This window comes from Vigna unguiculata, chromosome 2 (genome assembly GCF_004118075.2).
Source record: "Vigna unguiculata cultivar IT97K-499-35 chromosome 2, ASM411807v1, whole genome shotgun sequence".
NCBI lineage: Eukaryota > Viridiplantae > Streptophyta > Magnoliopsida > Fabales > Fabaceae > Vigna > Vigna unguiculata.
Window position 1 is genome coordinate 21,969,589 of NC_040280.1, and position 8,023 is coordinate 21,977,611.

At 26.3% G+C, this 8,023-nt stretch overlaps 1 long non-coding RNA gene across 1 annotated transcript; it reads left to right on the plus strand.

Annotated features, from left to right (window-relative positions):
* The first annotated feature begins 1,600 nt into the window (after positions 1-1,600).
* Positions 1,601-3,289, plus strand: LOC114168465. Its single transcript, XR_003600679.1, has 3 exons — positions 1,601-1,819; positions 1,941-2,006; positions 3,088-3,289. It is a non-coding gene; the product is annotated as an uncharacterized LOC114168465 (long non-coding RNA).
* Positions 3,290-8,023: the final 4,734 nt, after the last annotated feature.

An 8,023-nucleotide genomic window follows, 5' to 3' on the forward strand; every position in this document is an offset into this window, starting at 1 on the left:
TAACATAATTGATTAATATATAATAATATGTTAGGAACTCCTTCACTTCAAAGTTTAGTCTTTTTAAAGTTACCCTTCATAGATAAGGAAGTTGTTTTAATATTTTTTATAGATATTTTAAGTTCAACCTATAATAAGTAAGGGATTGAGACAGCTATAATAGCGTGCTGAATTTCATTACCCGTTATTTATTTTAATAATATTTTATTATATAATTCACATGTTTTATTCTCTTCAATTCTTGATAAAAAACAATTTAACCCAAGATAAACACTAATTTAAATAAAATGTAAATAAACATTACAAAATGTTTTATGAATAGAACTTAAAGCAAACAATTTGACACGACATTAAACAATCCTAAATTATTAATTATATAGATTTTTAATTTTTTTAAAAACTAAAATATATTTTATATCTTAAAATATAACTGCCTTTTGTTTTAAATGTCCAATAATATCTTTTAAAATTGAACATTTAATAATTAATTTATTTTTTATTATTTTTATTATTTACGTATGTATAAATATATTATCTATACTATATAGGAAAGGAAATCATTTTAGGATGTCCATATTTATTTTTCAAATTTATGCGTTTACAATAATTTTTTAATTAAAATATATCAACTTTAAGTGACAGTTTACTAAATTTAATATTTTTTCAATTTGAATTTTCTTTAACTTCATCATTTTTTTAATTAAAAAATAAACTACAAAGTAAAATAAAACTATTTACAACAAAATTATAAAAAATATTTACATTTAATTTTATAAATATAATAATAATAATTTTTATTAATTTTTACTATATAAAAAATATAATCACACATGTAATAAATGTGTTTTCACTTGTATATTAGTATAATTATATGCGTATTTATGTTCACTTTTTTCTTATGATAATTAAAAATAATAAAATTATTATTATTATTAAAATAAATATATATAATTTTTAATATTTTATTGTAGATAAAATTTTTATTATAGAAAGTTATTTTAATTCTAAAATATAATTAAATCTAAAAAATGGTTAAATGAAAAAAAATTAAGTTTAAAAAACAATTACTTAAAACATATACTTAAAAGTAAAAAAAATGTGTGCACCAAACAAGAAATCTCTTTACATATCATTACATATCTAAATAAATTAATTAAATATCTCATAAATTTAAGTGAAATTAACATTCAGTAACTTTAAATAACAAATAAATTATTAAATATCTAAGTTGAAAAACGCGTTTCTTATGCTACACAACCCCCAACTTATTATTTGAATATAATATAAAACTTTATAAAAAACTGAATTCAGCATGTAGACTTTTATGGTTCAAAATATTAGCAACTTGTTCCATTCCATGGAATAAAAATAGGTGGCTTATGTCCTTTCCACCCAATTATTACTCGGTGGCGTCAATATTTATATCACACCTTCATATTCTCTCTTTTTTTTCCACCATCAATTTCTAAACATTTTCATTTATAACTTCAATTTTTTTCCACCATTATTTATCAAAATAAATCATTATTCAAATTTAAAATTAGATTTTTAGAAAATTAAATGTCAGAAAATTAATCAAAATTTGATTTTCAATAAATCAAATTCTCGAATGTGATACCCCTCTCTCTTTTACTTCTTTTCTAAAAAACAGAAACACTTCTTTCCTTCTCATTCTCTCAATTTTCTCTGCAACCCAACTTTCTTCCAATCTCTGATCTCTGTACTACCATCTCACTGATTCAACCTTCCATACTCAGACTCTGGAACGACCAGCCAACAGGACCCTCAGCGGTTCCTTCCTCAGCTTCCATTCTCCTAGGTAGGTTTGTTTTTCTCTAAATTGAGTTCAATTCCAATTAGAATTCTCTAGCCACTCTCTGAATTATGGACCTGATCATGTTATTCTTCATCTCCCCTGTCTTGATGATGGATTCTCCTAGGTTAAATTGAAGAATTCTGCTCTCTTGCTATTCATTGACTCCACCAATCTAATTCTTGGCAAAAAGGTAAGGGAAGCTAACTTTTAGCTCAATTTTCGTAGGAGATGTGTTCTTGGGTGGTAGAATTGTCTGTTTTTGCGTTTATTTGGTGTTTGAAATTGCCTGTGTGTGATTTTTTGTGTGGGGTTATTCTGGGCGAGTATGCATGCGTAGAACAGATGAGTAATCCTGGTATTTTCGCCTAGGCGAGCAGCTCTCGCCTGAGCGAAAATACCAGAGGATCACCTCTGTCACTGCACGAAATCTCGCCTAGGTGAGCTGGACTCGCCTGAGCGAGATGACTTCTCGTCTAGGCGAGCCAGTTTAGCCTAAGCGAGAATTCGCCCAGGATTTTTAATTTGCCACTGTATGAGGTCTCGCCCAAGCGAGAGCAGCCCCCCTAAGCGAGATAACCTCTCTAGCTTAGGCGAGACTCTCTAGCCTAAGCGAGATTCCCTGCAGAAATTGGCTCCTTTACTGTTTTTGACTAATTGATGTTGTACTACTTGCATTGATCTAATAATGGCTAGTCCTGTATGTAATCCTTATGCATGATGGTTAGTGTGATGGAATTTAGTGTGAAATTGGTATGAATGAGAACATGTTGGAGATAGGATTTCAAGGGAAATTCTAAGAAATGTGGTCTTAGTAAATGTAAGGGCATGAGGACTCATATTGGTGACATCCTGACGCTCCTAGTAACCATTAAGACTCAAGTAGAGTATGATGGATTACGTCGGGGGGAGTAGCAGGAGGTCCTGGTCTATGAATTCGATCCGTCATAGAGGTGATGGGATTTACCTCGAGAGCGGTTGGGTGAATACCCCTTGTGCCTAAAACTTTGCAGAGTTTGGGAACCGTCTCAAGTGCAAGTCACCGAGAGCTCCAATGCCACTTACATAATCCGGATATCGAGTCTAGAATGGTGTGGTATTATAGTCGGGATTAATTGGATGATTTTGATAATTGAGTGATAAATTTTGTTTTCTGTCTAAGTGTAACAATTGCATGACTTACTCTTGTTTCAAGTTAGCTTACCCTTCTAGTTGTTGTGTGTTCGGTGTGTTTTCCATATGCAATGATCGTCCTTATTGAATGGCGTGAGCAGATATAGATGCAGGTGAAGATACACCCCTCCGGGACAAGAGATGATTATGTTAGACGTACCAGTAGTAGATGTAGCCTTTTTCTTTTGTTTAGTTGATCGGGTATTTTGTAACCCTTTAAATATGTATAGGCTGTATGTATCGATCAGTGTATGTATGGTTATTTTGAGGATGATTGTATTATATTATACTGACCTTCATTATTATCTGCTACTGAATTATTAAAAATTTAAATGTTTTGTTTAATAGTTTAAAAACTATAAAAACGGAATGTAACATCAAACGTTAAAATCAACACTAGATTATAAAAACTTATCCGGAAAATCTCATATAACTTCATATTACCTTTTTAACCCATGCAACAAAGATTAAAAGGAAAATTCGGTATTCAGAATGTGCGTTTTTATTATGCGTCAAAATTAATGTAAAATCGATTAGAATGAATTTTCTAATAATCATTACATAATTAATTTAACTAATTTTTATATAGGATGAACCAAACACACGCAAAAAACTTTCTTTTTGTAATTTGCTTGGTACATTGTCCAAGAATCACCGTTTTTTCTTTTCCTACAGCGTATCAGAGAAAGCGTTTTGACAGATTCCGATGAATGGACAAAAAAAAGCTCTGCCAAATTCGTTGCCTTCTTCTCAAGTAATGCCAATATTTTGCCTCTAAAGATCAGAGAATCTTAATTTTTCCTGTGAAAAATTTGGAACACCAATAGTTGTTCATTTATTATAATAATGTTGGTATTTTCTCACTTGTGGATAAGCTACATGTTTGGCTAACTTTATCTACATACATTTTATGCTAAATTCAACTTATTTTCAGTGCTTCTTCACATGAAATCATGGTCTCAAAGGTTATTTTTTTTAATTCTTTTTACATTGAGTTTTTTAAGTTTATTTTCCTTTTCGGCTTTGCGAACATGAAAACTAGTTAGGGCTTTTGATTAAACGTTATATGATGTGAGAAAATTTATGTGGTGTTTTCTTTATCAAACGTATATTTATTATCAAACTTTTACATCTTAAATATTTTATATTTTTATGTTTAAGATGTTTTATTTTGTGATTATGTTATATTGCATAATATTGTCATTTATATTTAATGTATGCAGAACAAAATTATTATAATGAGTTTTTTTTGTGTATTTTAGATTTTAAGTTTAAGGGAAAATTAATTAAGTTTAAAAATAAAATATCAAATTCACATCCATTAGTACACAATATGATATGATTTGATGTAAAATTATATAAAATATTTTGTTGAATGTAAATTTACATCTCATGTTTCTATATTAGATCTTAACGGATATAACTAGTTTTAAATACTTGACATACGAAACTTCTTTTGAATATTTTTTAATATTCTTTTCTCTTTTTCCATTATCTTAACACAATTTTCTTTTCAAAATAGATATTTGTATTTCAACATGCTTCTCACCTTTGAGTGTGTCAATGCCCTACCATTATCATGGCATGAAAAACAATGATTTTTAATATATATTTTTTTTCAAATTGGTCCAAATTCCTTTGTTGGAAAAAGAAATATAGTAATTGAAATCATTGGATGTATGTCTGCTCCTCTTATCTTGTTCAAACATGGAATGTCCAAATAAATGAGTTGTGCTCCAATAGATTCTATCATTAATTAATACTAATAGCATAATTATGAGCAATAAAAAAATGTTTTTTTAGTTTATTACTTATTCAAACTTCTTCTATCCAACAGAAAAATTATATAAAAATGGGAAATGTGATGCATGTTGTGGCCATGTGCTATGATTATATTTATTCTCTAAATTTATATAAAGATGTATTATTATGTATTACATAGTGCCTCCGTCGGAACACATAAACCTTTACACCTTTTTCTCACCAAAAAACTTTGGTCACACGTAACTTCAAATTTAGTGAATAATTCAATTCAAAAATAAAGTGGAATATATAAAAAAATTAGAAAATAATAGTAGATAAATAAATAAATAAATAAATAAAGAGATGATTTTATAAAAGACTTATAACAGTAACGGTCAAATTTTTAAAATTTAATAAATAATTATATTTTAAAGAGTAAAATTGATATTTTAAAATATAGACACAAAAGAGATAATTATCTTTATATATTGTTATAAATTAAATTAATTTTATAACTTTCAAATGTTAACAAGATAATTGAATTCAAAAATTTTCACACCTTCCTCTTGCTTCTCAATTTTACCATAAAATCAACTTTACAATTTCTCCTAAATTCATGTAACTGCTGAGAATTTGATAATTTCATATAGACTAAGAGAAGTTATATGAATTCTTTTTACATAAATCATATGGCAAAATTGTTTATAATTTTCTTTTGTTTTTAAAATAATTATAAAAAATGTAGTCACACACACAGGAACATTTTACATTTTTATGAGTGTGTTGAAAGGGAAGTAAGAAAGTGGAAGCAATATGTGTTTGGTGGTAGAAAATTTTGAGAGAGATTCACTTTAATTAAACTTTTGCTTTTGTTTTGTTGAGTTAGATAGCATTTTCTTTTTACTTTGTTTCGTTTTGAGTGTGTTTGAAAAGGAGATAGGTGCATGCCATAGCTTGGAAGTAACAAAAGGAATTATTGCTAATTTTTCACTCTTCACTTCAAAATATAAGTATGAGATTCGTCACAAAAGGGAAAAACTCAATGACACAATTCTACGAGATTCTCTAGCTACCAGGGTATAAGGAAAATGACAAATATCAATCAATTGCATAGATTCATAATCAAGAGAGCAGAGAATGAAGACAACTATAACAGTGATAAGAATATAATGAATTACCTAATTAAAAACCAAATTCACAAACCACTTTTCCTTATTATGAGTTCAGTTTTTTGTTAGTTTTTTAATGTTGTTTTCTGTTGAATATTAAAAAATGTATAAATATTTTAAATGTCTTTTAATATATTTTAAAATATCAAAAACTAGTGATAATTAATGTATTATGGAGACACAATAAAGAAACAACACAACAAAAAATCTAATAAAAAATCTGAATTTACTAATATTTAACCTTTTTTTTTTGTTTTACGTTATATTGGTGAAAGATTAGTGATAAAGTTATTTTACAATGTACAAGTGAATGAAAATTTTATTTACAAACCGATATCAGTGACGTTGAGTTTGATTTAAAGTATATTCCTTAACATGGTATATAATTATAGATTAAAATTTATTGTGACAAAATACATTGTTCGTTAAATTTTATAAGATCATTCATTAATATATAATTTTATGCTAAAAAAATGTTTAAGTCTCGGTTACAAAATTATATTCTTATAACAGTTGTACTTAAAAAAAATCTTAAACATTAATTTGTCCATAATTAATTTTTTTTAGATTTGTTACCAATTATTTTATTGTTTTTTTAATATGTAATGAATGTAATAAATATTGATATATTTTATTTTAGTATAGCAGAAAAGATATAATCTTAATTTTTAAATTTTAGTTTTGTTTCATGATTAAAGTAATGGTATTTAGTAATTATTATTAAAAAAATCAAATTTATAAAACTTTAATTAGATATTCATAGTTCTTTCAATTAAATACATAAAAACTAAATATATTTTCAATTACCTCAACTTAAAATATCAAACAAGTTAGTAAAATTAATATTTTGAACAAAACAAATATAAGAAACACTAAAAACGAAGAAAACCTGCGAACTCTAAAATAGACTAATAGATCTTTGATTTTAAATTTGAACCATCACTACAATTGCACAGAAGAAAAAAATTGCATGTTGCATATGAACAGTATCCAAATCCGACCAATATATATATGGTCACCAAACTTTTTCTCAAATAGTAAAATTTGTTTTTAGCTACTATTAAATGATAATTATTCAACTAAATTACACTTACATCCCTTTTATTTTTTGAAGTAGCATTGAATTTTAGTTCTTCTAAAATTTCACACAAACTTTTGCTTTTGAAATGTAACATTGTTATATATATATATATATATATATATATATATATATATATATATATATATATATATATATATATTAGTGGGATAGTGGGATGAATAGTATTAGATATATGAGTAACTTTTTTGACTAGAACATAGAGCTAACTTGTTAGATATATGTATGTTCTTTTTTTGTGCTTTAAATGTTTCTTCTGACTTCTCCTCCTAAGCACACAAGTTCATCATTTTCTTTTTCTTGGAGAAGATGGCTTTTACATAACCAAACAAACTCTCTCTTATCGTTTTTATCAATTTGTATTTATCAATCATCAACTTCTGCGTCATTAAAATTTAATTTTTATACGAATTCCTTCTAACCAAAACTGACCAATCCTTATTTGACCGACCAGTATGCATAGTCAAACAATAATATTCAATTAAATTTCTTTGCACAAGATTCCCACTGCTTTTCTAATTATTTGTTTTCGCATTATCTATCTTTTCTTTTGTACCAATCATAGAAGTACAGAAATAAAGTTTATATTTTTTTAACAATGTACGCGACTGATTTATTTCTATATATATATACATATATTACGAGACTAAATATTAATACAATATTTGATAATGACCGAATACCGAATGTTATATGATAGATTTAATAAATAATAAATTTTATTATAATTGTTTTTAAATGACTTTAATACTATTAACATTAATTTGAGTACAAATTTTTTATTGAATTTTTTGTGCTGTTAAGTATTAAACATTTTGGTACTTTAAATATTTTTTAAATATATTTTAAAATGTTAAAATTAGTGATATTCAATATTTATAAAGACACAGGAAAGAAACAGTAAAAAATAAAATCCAACAGATAATCTAAATCTCACTTGTTCAAATCTATAAAATCAAAATGGTAAGAGAGGTGTTTGCATATTAATATATTATAAATTTATTTCTAGAAGAAAGTGGAGGTTTT